Source organism: Dermacentor silvarum, chromosome 4 (genome assembly GCF_013339745.2).
Source record: "Dermacentor silvarum isolate Dsil-2018 chromosome 4, BIME_Dsil_1.4, whole genome shotgun sequence".
Taxonomy (NCBI): domain Eukaryota; kingdom Metazoa; phylum Arthropoda; class Arachnida; order Ixodida; family Ixodidae; genus Dermacentor; species Dermacentor silvarum.
In genome coordinates, this window is record NC_051157.2 from 5,010,925 (window position 1) to 5,024,452 (window position 13,528).

The 13,528-nt window shown below is 53.3% G+C and overlaps 1 protein-coding gene across 1 annotated transcript in view; it reads right to left on the bottom strand.

Annotated features, from left to right (window-relative positions):
• LOC119448046 (HHIP-like protein 2) overlaps nt 1–13,528 on the bottom strand; it is an 86,316-nt gene that overhangs the window by 34,461 nt on the left and 38,327 nt on the right. The window lies entirely within an intron of this gene.

Consider the following 13,528-nt stretch of genomic DNA (forward strand, 5'->3'; position numbering starts at 1 on the left):
CGTTGCAAGTAGTGCTGCTGAGAGTGACGTTGACACTTGTGCACACAGATGCCGCACGGCGTTCCGTATTGCAGCGGCCGGGCTAGTACACTGGTGATGGTGGTACCTTTGACGAGTTAGGCCTATATACCAGTGGTCGAGAAATTGTGAGTCCGATGTAGCCGAGGCTTGCCGCGGATCACTTTTGCTCTTCACAATGGGCCCCAAAAGTGGTTAGGGAGTCCTACTGCACTTTCGCAAGGACTCCCTAACCACTTTTGTCTGCACAAATCGTGAAAGAGACAGTTCGAATCAGCAATCTGTGAGAAGTCTGACTGACAGCTAGCAGCGCTCGCAGCGCCCCCCCCCCCTCCCCGTTTTGTAAATAAAGCTGTTTTTTTCTTTCATCAATGTCAAATAAAATACTCGGCTTCATACCACCCTCCAGAAGACCTTAAACATCCATAACATTCTCTTCTCTTTCAAGGAAATCGTGCGTGCTTAGATCCTGCATGCTTGAAGCATTCATTTGTGCCAAAAGCAGCTGGCTATCAAATTTTTCCTCAGATGCATGCTCTTGTTCTGTTTAGGCAGCAATTCCACTCACAGAGATATTGCTGCACTTTCTTTTCCTGACATGGGGGTTGTATGTGAACATTTACTAATGTGTTCTGACACACAGACTGCTAAACTGTATGAAAAAAAAAAACGATCCTATATTGCTGCTCAGCAGATGTGAGTGTGTGCTACTTATTAGTGCGCATATTTCTGCCGCTTTCAACTTCTGACATTTTACTTTCATGTAATGACAAATTTGCCATCTCTTTACAGCCTTTTCAAGCCTTTCAAACTTAGGAGAAATTCATCTGGAAGTGTGTAAAATATAGTAATCACTGGGATATGTTGAAAAGTAAATATCCTATAAGTACATGCAATGAAGTGGGTACCTAACGGCTGATGATGAGAATAGAATTTCACATCAATAACTTCCAATCATTCAGAAAACAGCTCCTTATACACATAAAAGCAAAGCGCCTCTATTAAGATGCGAGGCTGCAAATTCTGTCCATTTCTCCTACCCAAGCTGCATTACTGTAGACTGTTAGGAACGGCCAGCGGCGACGAAATTGCAACGAATCGCTTCGTGAAGTTGAAAATACGTCCCACGGGAAAGACCAGTGGCGACACCATGGCGAGACACGTTTCGACTAATACGTGGTTGCTGGATGCCACATGGTCGCCGACCTTGACGCTGGGAGCGAGAAACGCATGGAAAAGTGGGTTCTACGCCGTTTCGTTATGGCCGCTGCTAGCCGCCATAGCTGTTCGACAGACGAAGCAACTAATTGCTGGACCATCCTAGGAGCCAAGACACGGCAGATTCAGTCAAGCGTGACACTTCCCGTCTACGAGCGTCCCCTCCGTTCTCTGTGTTAGTGAGCCATGTGCGCCCGAGGATACTTTTCCGTGTGTTCGGGGAATAAAGACGCCGGAGTGATTATGGGTTACCCTCGCCCTCAAGGAGGAACCTTCGGTGACTTTCGAGGCTCGGAGGAAGGGGTGCCCGCAGGTTTCCCTGGCCTAAGGATCTAGGGAGGACGGAGGGCATTTAAGCGGACGTTTGCGGTTCATCTAGAGTGCTCTCCCATCTGCTCTGACATGTAGATGTTGCTCTGCGAGAACGATGTAGTCTCCTCAGGTGTAGTAGCGCTGATATGCTAAGATGCACTGCGCTCCGTACTCCGCCCAGTACGTGTATCCTCATGTCCTGTGAATAACTTTGCCTCTCCGATGTAAATAAACTCCTTGTTCCACTTGCCCTACCTCTCGACCTCGTACTCTTCACGAAAGAAGCAACCCTCGTCATCTCGGACGGTGGCGTGGGCCCGCTTAGCCTCCGTGTGACGCCCCGGTAACGTAGGCCAGCTACCCGTTACGTGACGCACCGGTGGCGTAGACTAGACAGCGACCCTCAGTTTGACGCCAGACTCCGAGACCACGACTCCCGAATCATACAAGACGCGGAATTTTATTTAGTTTCTACACGTAATGCGTAACCATGCGGCCGCTTTTGTTCCATTTTGCGAAAACGCGCAGCTTAGGTGACGCGCCTCGGTGAGGTAAAGCCAACTTCCTGGATTATCCGATTGCGCTACGTCACACCGCTGTGCGTCGAGCCGCACCGCACGCGTGCGGTCGTGTGAAAAATCGTCGAACAGTTGCGCACAAATTTCTGTTTACACTACATGACTTCGGTTTACCCTGCATGTGTGCGGACACAGTGTAAACCGAAATTTGTGCACAAGTGTTCGACAATGTTTCGCACGACCTTACGCGTGCGGCTTGTGGCGCAAGGTGTCCATAGCGTAAATCGGCCTTTAGGTGACGTTGGCCCACCTCGACAATGTCACTCGCTTTTCACCGCATGCTCGCCTTTTGCCCACAGACGCGTCTTAGCATTCACCGCCTCACTCATAACCATCGGCAGGACACCCACACCTTCCTCGCGCAGGTGAAATGCGCCTATACCACCCCAGGTCTTCCTTGCAAACATCCCGAGTACACAGGCTCACCCCAACCACAGCTTCCCGCCCCTATTACAGAATTTCGCGCAGCCCTATATTGAAATCGTGCAACACCGCCGCCGGGGAAGATGAAATTAATTACGAATGCTGCCATCTTGATGATGCCTCCATAGTCACTTACTGCTGGGAAGCAGCTACCCTCCCTGCCTCCTGGAAGCATGGAAAAATCGTATTTATTCCAAAACCCCACAAGCCCATCACACTCGAGAACATCCACCCCATTTGTCTTACATCCTGTCTCTGCAAGGCCTTCGAGCACATAATCCTTGCCCGACTAACAACGTACATGGAAGAGAATCACCTTTTCCCCCACAGTGTGGTGGGCTTTCGTGCGCATCTATCTGCGCAGGATGTCTTACTCCAAATTACGCACGACGTGCTTGATGATACCATCCCCTATCTCACGAAAGCTATCCTGGCACGCAGTTGACCTCACCAAGGCATTTGACAGAATTCGACACGCTGCCATCTTACGGGAACTGCAGGCACTAAAAGTAGGCCATAAAACCTACAACTACGTTCGCGCCTTTCTCTCTGGCCGCACTGCCTCCTTGCACATTGATCAGCTAAGCACACCCCTTATACACTCGGCGAGTTCGGAACCCCTCAAGGCGCGGTTCTCTCCCCCCTTCTATTTAACATTGCTCTCATCCCCTTAGCCCAGAAACTCAATGTCATCCCACACCTTGTGGGAATCCTTGGGTCCCATGACCGCCGCACGCGCAGCGAACGTCGCAGCAGACGCATGCGCGCTAGGGAGAGTTGGGAGAGAGGAAACTTTCGTTCCGCGGGTGGCGCACGGGAATCGCACGCGCTATCAGCGCCACCGGGTGGGTCACGTGAGATCCCGCTGACATCGCCCGAGTCTCTTTGGTCCCCAGCAAGCGGCGATAGCGGAAGTCTCCGCCGCCGCTCCCGTATTCCCGCACGTGATTAGTCATCCGCGTTCTTGCCGCGGCAATCGCCGTGGCCGCCCGCATTCCCCAGTTGGTAAGTCGGAAGCCCTTCTTTACCTAGTGTATTATTCTCTTCGCGGGAACCCTCAGCGATGTCAACTATAGCTAGCTGGCCTGCTCGAAGTGTTAGTTGCAGTAGTAATAAATGCTTTCCGAGTGTACACGTGGTTGTCGTCTATTGTTTCCTCGAGCTTGTACCGGACCGCGGTTGATGGGCAGGCATGCGCCAACCGCGGGGCTCGGTGTGCCGAGGCAGAGAGGGCCGTGGGCAACCCCCCCCCCCCCCCCCCATAGCCCTACAACCTAACGCATACCCTGTACGCTGATGATATTGCTACACGCGTGTGGTATTTGGTTGTTTGAACGAGGCGCGCGGGCGCCTAGACGAAGAAGACGAACTGCTCTGGGCTCTCGAGCTATCGGCTGATCTGGCCAGCGCTGCAGCTATCATTTGTAAATATACTTGTAAATAGTCTCCTGTACTTAATCCTTCGTTCGCGTAACATTTTGGTGGAGCGTGTCGTTCCCCGTCCTCGCCACGGAGCTCCGCAGCGGCCGCACCGTCCAGCTTTCCGCCATGGCTCCCGGTGACACCTCGTCTGCTGCTGCTACTGCAACTCCAACCACAACGTACGTCACGGTAGCCACTCCCCGCGATCCTGGCATATTCTCCGGCCAAGATAATGTCGACGTTGATGACTTGCTACGCATGTATGAGCTTGTTAGCCGGAACAACCACTGGGACCCTACCATAATGCTAGCTAATGTCCTCTTCTACTTGGGCGGAACACCTCGTGTCTGGTTCCGGACACACGAGGAGGAGATCTCTAGCTGGGACGCCTTCAAGGAGAAGCTCCGCGACCTCTTTGGAAATCCGACCGGTCGGCAGCAGGCTGCCAGGAAAGAGCTTGCTACTCGAGTGCAGTCTTCCACTGAATCGTATGTCTCGTACATACAAGACGTGCTAGCTCTTTGCCGGAAAGTCGACGAGAACATGGTCGAAGTTGACAAGGTTGGCCACGTTCTCAAAGGGATCGCGGACGATGCGTTCAACTTGTTGATCTTCAACAATGTGTCTACCATCGACGTCATTGTCAAGTAATGCCGCCGCTTTGAGCTCGCCAAAAGCCGCCGCGTCATTCCACAATTCTCCCGGCTCCCTAACACAGCTGCGACGTCGTCCTGCGTCGCCCTTCCCGCTTCGCCCCCCTCCAATGAGACCGTCACGCGTATTGTTCGCCGTGAGATCGAGGCTGCCAGTCCTGCCACGTTCCATCCGCGCCCACTTGACCCCACCATTGACCAACCAGCCCCAGCGATCTCCCTCATTCAGGAGGTTGCGCGGCAAGAGTTTGCCAACCTCGGTTTTCCTGCTGCCTGCTCCATCTCCCGACCTGACGCCCGACTGGTGCCGACAGCTGCGCCTCGCAGCGATCTGTATTCCAGATACCGCAACCCTACAGAATGGAGAACTCCGGACGACAAGCCCATTTGCTTTCGTTGCCACCGCATTGGCCACGTCGCTCGCCACTGCCGCACCTCCTGGTCATCGCCATATTCGAGCTACTTTTCGCCGTCTCCTCGCCCATATGCCGACCGTCGCCGCTACTCGCCCCGCCGTCTGCCTTCGAGCTCTCACGTATCCGTCGATGACAGTCGTCCCACTCGCTCGCCGTCACCTCAGCGCCGTCGGTCCCCGTCGCCCCACCCACGCCGCTATTCGTCGCCGACCCATTATGGACCCTCCCGGACGGAAAACTAGGCCATGCAGCTCTTGGAGGTAGTGCTGCATCACGTTCGTCCTGTCCAAATTCTCCGTTGACGCTCCTCACGAACACGAACCTAATTGAAGTAGATGTAGATGGTGTCCCGTTGACGGCATTGATTGATACTGGAGCCCAAGTGTCTATAATGAGCGCTAACCTATGTCGTCGCCTCAAAAAAGTTCTTACGCCTGCCGTCACTCGAGCCGTACGCGTCGCCAATGGCGCCACTGTTGCCGTCTGTGGTATGTGCACTGCTCGCGTAGGAATTGCTGGCCGCCAAGTTCCCGTCCTGTTCTCCGTGCTGACCAGTTGTCCTCATGACCTAATCTTCGGGCTCGACTTTCTGACGACGCATTCTGCCCTCATCGACTGTTCCACCGGTACGCTGTGCCTCGAGCTTCCTCTTGTTTCCGACGTTCGCCCCGAACAACCGCACACCCTATGCACTACAGCGTTTGTTCGGTTACCTCCAAAAGCCCTAACCTTCGTCGAATTGGCCTCAACGGCAACTATGTCGTCGCCCCTATTCGTGATGTCCTCCTGGCGCGCGACATCTCTGTGCCACACTCCGTCGTTACCCTTGCCGCTAATCGGATGTGTCTCCCCGTTGTCAATTTTGGCTTGACGAAGCAAGTGTTACCTGAAGGCATAGCGGTGGCCACGCTCCGGTCAGTGACAGACGACCACGTCACTGCTTTTGCAGCCGACGCGTCTCCAGATCCTCCTGATTACCCGCAGGATGCCTTGAACCTCGACGGCCCATTACGTCCCATGGTCGCTCCGGACCTCGCCCCTGGCCAAGCAGCTGCCCTGTGTCGCCTTTTGCTCTCCTGTCGCGACATATTTGACACTGACAATCGCCCACTTGGTCAGACGTCCCTTGTTAAGCATCGGATAAACACTGGTGATGCTGTTCCCATTCATCGCCGACCGTATCGCGTGTCCACGGCAGAGCGGCAAGTTATTCAGCAGGAAGTCAACAAGATGCTCGCCAAAGGCATTGTTGAGCCCTCGTCGAGCCCTTGGGCGTCGCCGGTGGTGCTCGTCAAAAAGAAAGATGGCACGTGGCGTTTCTGTGTTGATTACCGCCACCTAAACCGAATCACTAAAAAGGACGTTTACCCATTACCACGAATTGACGACGCTCTTGATTGTCTTCACGGTGCCAAATACTTTTCGTCCATTGACCTTCGATCTGGTTATTGGCAGATTTCCGTCGATGAGCAAGACCAAGAAAAGACCGCTTTCGTCACTCCAGATGGCCTCTACCAATTTAAGGTTATGCCGTTTGGTTTATGCAATGCCCCCGCCACGTTCGAACGAATGATGGACTCTCTGCTTCAAGGTTTCAAATGGTCAACTTGCCTTTGTTACCTCGACGACGTCCTTGTGTTTTCTCCTACGTTTGAGACGCACCTTGAACGCGTCGCAGCTATACTTGACGTCTTCCGCAAGGCTGGGCTCCAATTAAACTCATCGAAGTGCCACTTCGGGCGCCGACAGATTACAGTGCTCGGCCATCTCGTCGATGCTTCTGGAGTACAACCCTACCCGGAGAAGGTTCGAGCAGTAACAGCTTTTCCTGTACCTCAGTCTGTCAAAGACGTCCGGAGTTTTGTGGGGCTCTGCTCTTATTTCAGACGGTTTGTGAAAGATTTCGCAGCAATCGCTCGACCACTCACTGAACTTCTGAAGAAAGACGTGCCTTTTACGTGGGGTTCCCCTCAGGCTGCCGCATTTTCACGCCTTATCACGATTCTGACCAATCCACCGATCTTGGCCCACTTTGACCCGTCCGCACCTACAGAGGTCCGAACCGATGCCAGTGGTTATGGGATCGGCGCAGTCTTAGCGCAACGACAACACGGACACGACCGCGTTATAGCCTACGCTAGCCGGCTCCTGACAACTGCAGAGCGCAACTATTCGATTACCGAGCGCGAATGTCTTGCTCTCGTCTGGGCTGTTTCAAAGTTCCGCCCATATTTATATGGCAAGCCCTTCTCAGTAATCACAGACCATCATGCGCTGTGTTGGCTTTCGTCGCTCAAGGATCCTACTGGCCGGCTCGGTCGTTGGGCTCTCCGACTACAAGAATATCCCTACACAGTGACGTACAAGTCGGGACGCCAACACCAGGACGCAGATTGCCTCTCTCGCTACCCAGTCCAAGACCCGACCTCTACGTCTGATACTGACACCGACGCCTCTCTGTTTTTCCACTGGTCCATGTCGCCGACGAGCAGCGCCGTGACCCGTCCTTGCGTGTCATCATTGACCGCCTGGAATCGTCACTTGCCGACAGCTCCCTTCGCTTATTCACACTTCAAGATGGCGTACTCTACCGCCACAACGTTCACCCCGACGGCCCAGCATTACTCCTTGTGATCCCTAAACACCTTCGCTCGGCTGTTCTCCACGAGCTTCACGACCTCCCCACTGCCGGTCACCTCGGTGTGTCACGTACCTACGACCGGATCCGCCGACGCTTCTTTTGGCCAGGGCTTGCTCGCTCCGTTCGAAGATACGTAGCTGCGTGTGAGAAATGCCAGCGACGCAAGACACCGTCGACGCTCCCTGCTGGGTACCTTCACCCAATTGACATTCCCGCGGAACCATTCTTTCGGGTTGGTTTAGATTTACTTGGTCCTTTTCCTCTTTCTACCTCTGGGAACAGGTGGATCGCTGTGGCCACAGATTACGCCACGTGCTACGCCATCACCCGAGCGCTCCCTACAAGCTGCGCCACAGATGTTGCCGATTTTCTTCGACGCGACGTGATTTTATTACATGGAGCTCCGCGACAACTTCTCACAGACCGTGGCCGGACATTCCTGTCGAAAGTTATCGCGGACATCCTGCAGTCCTGTGCCACGAGGCATAAGCTATCCACGTCATACCATCCGCAAACGAATGGCCTCACGGAGCGTCTTAATCGCACTCTCACAGACATGCTCGCGAAGTATGTGTCTTCCGACCACACTGACTGGGACCTCGCTCTACCGTTTGTCACCTTTGCGTATAATTCCTCGCGCCACGACACAGCCGGTTATTCGCCATTTTTCCTTCTGTTCGGCCGAGAACCAGCACTGCCCCTCGACACAAGCCTCCCTGTTCACGCAGCACCCACCAGTGAATATGCACTTGATGCCGTCGCCCGCGCTGCCCACGCAAGGGAAATTGCCCGTGGCCGCCTTCTGCACTCCCAAGAGAGTCAACGGCGTTTGTACGACCAGCGACACCGCGACCTGCACTTCCCACCTGGTTCTCTGGTGCTCCTATGGTCTCCGTCGCGTCAGGTCGGCCTGTCAGAAAAACTGCTGTCTCGTTACACAGGCCCCTACCGAGTGATTCGTGCCGTGACTCCCGTCACCTACGAGATCGCCCCTGACGCCCCATCTGCTTCCCAGTCCAGTGATATCGTGCACGTTACACGACTGAAGCAGTATCACCCTCCCAGTGATGACATTTAGACGCTCCGGGACGTCGCTTCTGCCGCCGGGGGATTATGCTACACGCGTGTGGTATTTGGTTGTTTGAACGAGGCGCGCGGGCGCCTAGACGAAGAAGACGAACTGCTCTGGGCTCTCGAGCTATCGGCTGATCTGGCCAGCGCTGCAGCTATCATTTGTAGATATACTTGTAAATAGTCTCCTGTACTTAATCCTTCGTTCGCGTAACAATATTACCACATGGACTGCTTATGGCCCTGATGGGGAAATTGAGGAAACTCTACAATTAGCAGCAGATACCATCTCCGCTCACGCATCATTTATCGGGCTCTAGGGTTCCCCCTCTAAGTCCGCGCTCCTCTCAATTAGAACAAAATCTGCCGCTAACTCGCCCATCCAAATCACTTTATAACGATCCCCTATCCCCCTCACTCCCACCCTGCTCATCCTTGGCCTCTACCTGCAGGATTCCGGACGCAATGACCATACCCTTAAAACACTCAAGACCTCCACGTAATCAGTGTTGCAGCTTCTACGCCACGTATCTTCCCTGCACAAGGGTTTAGACGAAGCAGACATGAAAGTTGTACATGCTTTTACGCTTAGCCGCATTCTGTACGCCACCCCATATCTCAAGCTGAACCGCAAGGAAACCGAGCGCGTGAACGCCATGATCCGCCTTGCAACTAAGGCAGCCCTAAACCTACCCCGCAGCACTAGCACAGCCAAACTCCTTGCACTAGGCATGCATAACACGCTTCTTGGACTAGTTGAGGCGCATCTTCAGACGCAGTACTTAAGACTTGCCGCAAGCGCCACTGGCCGCCATATCCTCGCCTCCTTTCGCATCAACATACCCGCTAATCAGTCAACCCTCATAGCCATTCCTCGACACATCCATACCCCCCTCGTAGTTAAACCCCTTCTTCGAAACGTCCATCCCCAGCATCACATCTCTCGCCGCGTAGCTCGCGCAAATGCCCTCCACAAGTATTACGGACAAGCCGAGAATACCATTTGGGTAGACGCCGCATGTACAACGCATGAAGCTGTAGCAGTTACTTACAGCCCAACCCTACCCCGACCTCTAACTCACCATCTTCTTTCGGGTTCTACACCTGAGCAGGCAGAGGAGACCAACATCGCCTTAGCCTTAGTATTTGGATGCTGAATACGTCTTTAGCGATTCCAAGACTGCTCTGTCCAACTTGGCCAAAGGCAGGATTCACACCCCTGCCTGGCACTTGTTGGACACCCCCACCCAGAATTTACCACGCAGGGTAGAGCTACGGTGGGTGCCGTCTCACTCTGGGAACCCCGGAAACGAGGCTGCCGATAAATTGGCCCGGGGTTTGATTTGCTGGGCTCAGGACAGCCTCGATCCGGGCTTCTCGAGAGAGCGGGCTCAGAGCTTTGCAGAGCTCACGCAAGTATCCTGTTTGGACCGTCGGACTTACCCTCCTCCACACCCCTCTCTTATCCACTCCCAACGGATCCTCTGGAGACGCCTCCAGACCCGCTCTCTTCCATCCCCTCAGCTGCTATCCCACCACTATGGCACCTCCCCTACATGCTCTCTATGCGGAGACCCTCACGCCACACTCTCCTACATCCTTTTTGGCTGCCCTGCTGATCCTCCCCCGCAGGGACAGCCCGCCATCTCAAGCTGGGTGGACTGGGAGGTCCTGCTCTCGTCTACGGACCCGACATCGCTGCTTGCTGCGGTGGCTCGAGCTGCCGACGTCATGAACAAAAGGAACATGACCATCTCGACGTAGTGTGGTACTGTGCGGTGGTCCAGGGACTTAGAGAGTCCAAACTCACTCGCTACAAATAAAGTTTTTCTGTCTGTCTGTCGTCTCGTCGGATGTGACGCCTCCGGGGTACTGTTTACACTGCGCAGCAGCACAGGCCTCACGTGCTTGCTATATCGCTGTCATTGCTTTAATTCATAAAAGACTGGGCACATTTTAGAGACATGTATTTGTGAATGTGCAACAAAGCTGCCCACTGTTTCTTTGAATACATGTTTCGCTTTCGTGTTATGACCAATTTCCTTGCAAGAAGGATCAACCAATTCCTCTTTTTCTCGGATGGTTACCACTGGCCACAGTCGTGAATGCCGGCCAGGGGCGTAGCCTGAAATTTTTTTCAGGGGGGGTTCACCGGCCCGACCGGGGGGGGGGGGGGGGGGGGGGGGGGCAAGCTTCCGCTTTCCTCTACGTCACGGGATCGATAATAGAAATCGGTAGTGCAAGCAGACTCTATACATGTATATCGAAGACATGAGACCGCCCCCCCCCCCCCGCCCCTCCTCGCGTGTGCTTGTGAAGAAATTAAGTAAAAAGTAAAGTAAGCTCAGCAAATAGAGTAAGTAGGACAGGTGCAGTGGGCGTTTGGAGCAACGGTCTCTCATCGCGCCACTGAGTGGACCAGTCTTCGCAAACGCACCATTGAGACGACCCGTGCGATCAAAGAAGACATCATTAATTGTTAATTTCCGTTAAGCGTAGATGGCGTCGTCCTCGTCGGGGCGAAGTGCGTTTCACAGTCAAGGACGGCTATACGCGTGAAAATGCACGTGTGACCAGGCTATACCTACTCCCATAGCAATAGCTTGTTCGCTGCGTCTTTGCGCTGGAAAACTTAAATACGCGCAAAAACGCGTAAGGTTTTTTTTTTTTTTTTTTCGAAGCTTTCGTCGCCCTGCTCCCTCATACAAGAGGGTTGCATTTCCTGCGGCAAGTGCATGGGCTGCTGTGTCTTCCGCTGTGTGCGAGCGCGCAGCGGTCATTTGCCTTTACGTCAACAGATTAAGAATTGTACAGAATATTTCACCACACAGCATGGATATGGCATGTGTACGCATTTTAAGTAGTGCGTGCAACTCATTTCTACTTCACTTACGCCGGTGCAAACAGGAAGCGGCCTTGTACCTCACAGAATCTCGACTGATTGGTGTACTAGTGATGCAGGAATGAACTTTGGTCTTGTTCAGTGCATAGTGCACATAATCAATTTCTCAGGACGCGTGAACTCCGACGAGAACTGTCAGCGCCTGCAACAAGAGTTTACTTACGCTGTACTGCGCACAGCAGTAATTCATGCTTGTCGGCTGTCTGTTTCGTGCATTCTATTGCGAGTCGGTGGAATTTCACTGCTGTCATCAACCCCTTCGTGTGTACATTGCTGGTTTGGGATTCCACAACACAACAGAAACTACCAGCCTTCCGTAATTGCTGGTTTGGGATTCAACAACACAACAGTAATTACCAGCCTTCCGTAGGGGCGCAATCGCAAACAAGAGACGTTTCTCGCGCAGACTAATCCTACGTTCGCACTTGGGAAGCGGCAAGCGGGCGGAAAGGCTTTGCAAAGCGGCCGGAAAGGCCAAAGCGGCCGGAAAATTTTTTCCGCGCCTGTCCAAGTTGTTCACATTTGTTTTGCTACCGCCGCCGCTGCCGTTTTCGTCCAGATCCATCTAGTCTGCGTACGTTTGTCGGCGTGGTGGCGCTCATTATCGCATTATTTCGAGCGGTACGTTCATTCTTTGACCCACATACCGTCATCAAAAGTGATCATTTTACGCAACTTCGCGTGTCATCTGCGACTTTCGGTAAATTCCTCGTTGGCGTTCCGTAATTCTCTTCACACGGGCGCGGTAGCGCTGAGTCACAGGTTGGTGCCTAGGCGTGATAATATTTCTTTAATAGCTTTTATTTACAAGTTCTAATAACATTTCATTTTCGTATTGTCGGCGCCTCCTGGACACCAAAGGGGCAACGGGAACACCACAGCTAAAACCCGGGCTGGCCCTTGTGTTGGGGCTCGCCGAAGCCTCCGCGTCCTACGTGAGACCTACGCTCCCAATCTATCGTCGCGACGAGAAAAGCACCCCGCGACTTCTGCAACATACCGTACACGTGCGAGGAGAATTATGGAGCGCCAACGAGGAATCTGTCTAACTAGTATCTGCCATGGAAGTGAAAGAAGAAATGGCTTTTATACTTCTACCTACTTGTTTTCTAGAAATTGGCAATCAATAAACGGAAGACGCGGACACCTCGGAAACGGCGGTGGTGGGTTCGCCTGGCTTTGCAAAAGCGCGAGAAGTTGGGTCACGCCAAGGCTTCGTTGCCGCACCTCCGGTCGCGCGACGTTGAATACTATAGCGAGTATTGCTGGCAGTACGTTTTAGTGCCACTCTTGTCGTAGAGCAAGGGCTGGTTCTTGATCGCGTCGATCAGCATTACAGCCTACACTTTTGGTGTCATGTTCAATTTTACGACTGGTTGTTTACATGCTAGTGTAGCTTCGAGTGAAGCAGAACAACTTTCCGCCGCGTTTCCGCTTCGCCATGGCGAAAAAGTCGGCCCGAGACCGATTTGGCTCGCAGCCTGTTTTTCTGCCTGTTTTGCTGCCTAGGCGGGCGGATTTTTGCAAAAAATTGCCCGCCTAGGCGCCTAGGTTGCGGCCTAGGTTTCCGCCTAGGTTGCGGAAAAAATTTCGGGGGGGGGGGGGGGGGTTGAACCCCCCCCCCCCCCCTGGCTACGCCCCTGATGCCGGCCTTCCTTCTATCCCGTCCTAAACCCTCCTTGTTCGTACTAGCAGTGCCCACTTTTTCCAAAACAATAGCTGCCTTAACAAATGGCTTCGTGAATACGAGCACTGAAACTGCGGATAAATAAGTTGAGGAAGGCTTATACAGCACAGCCTGGTGCACATCGTTAGAAAGCATGCGAATAGTTGAACTAGAGAAAATAAAAGCAAGGCACAGCGGTCATTCAGAG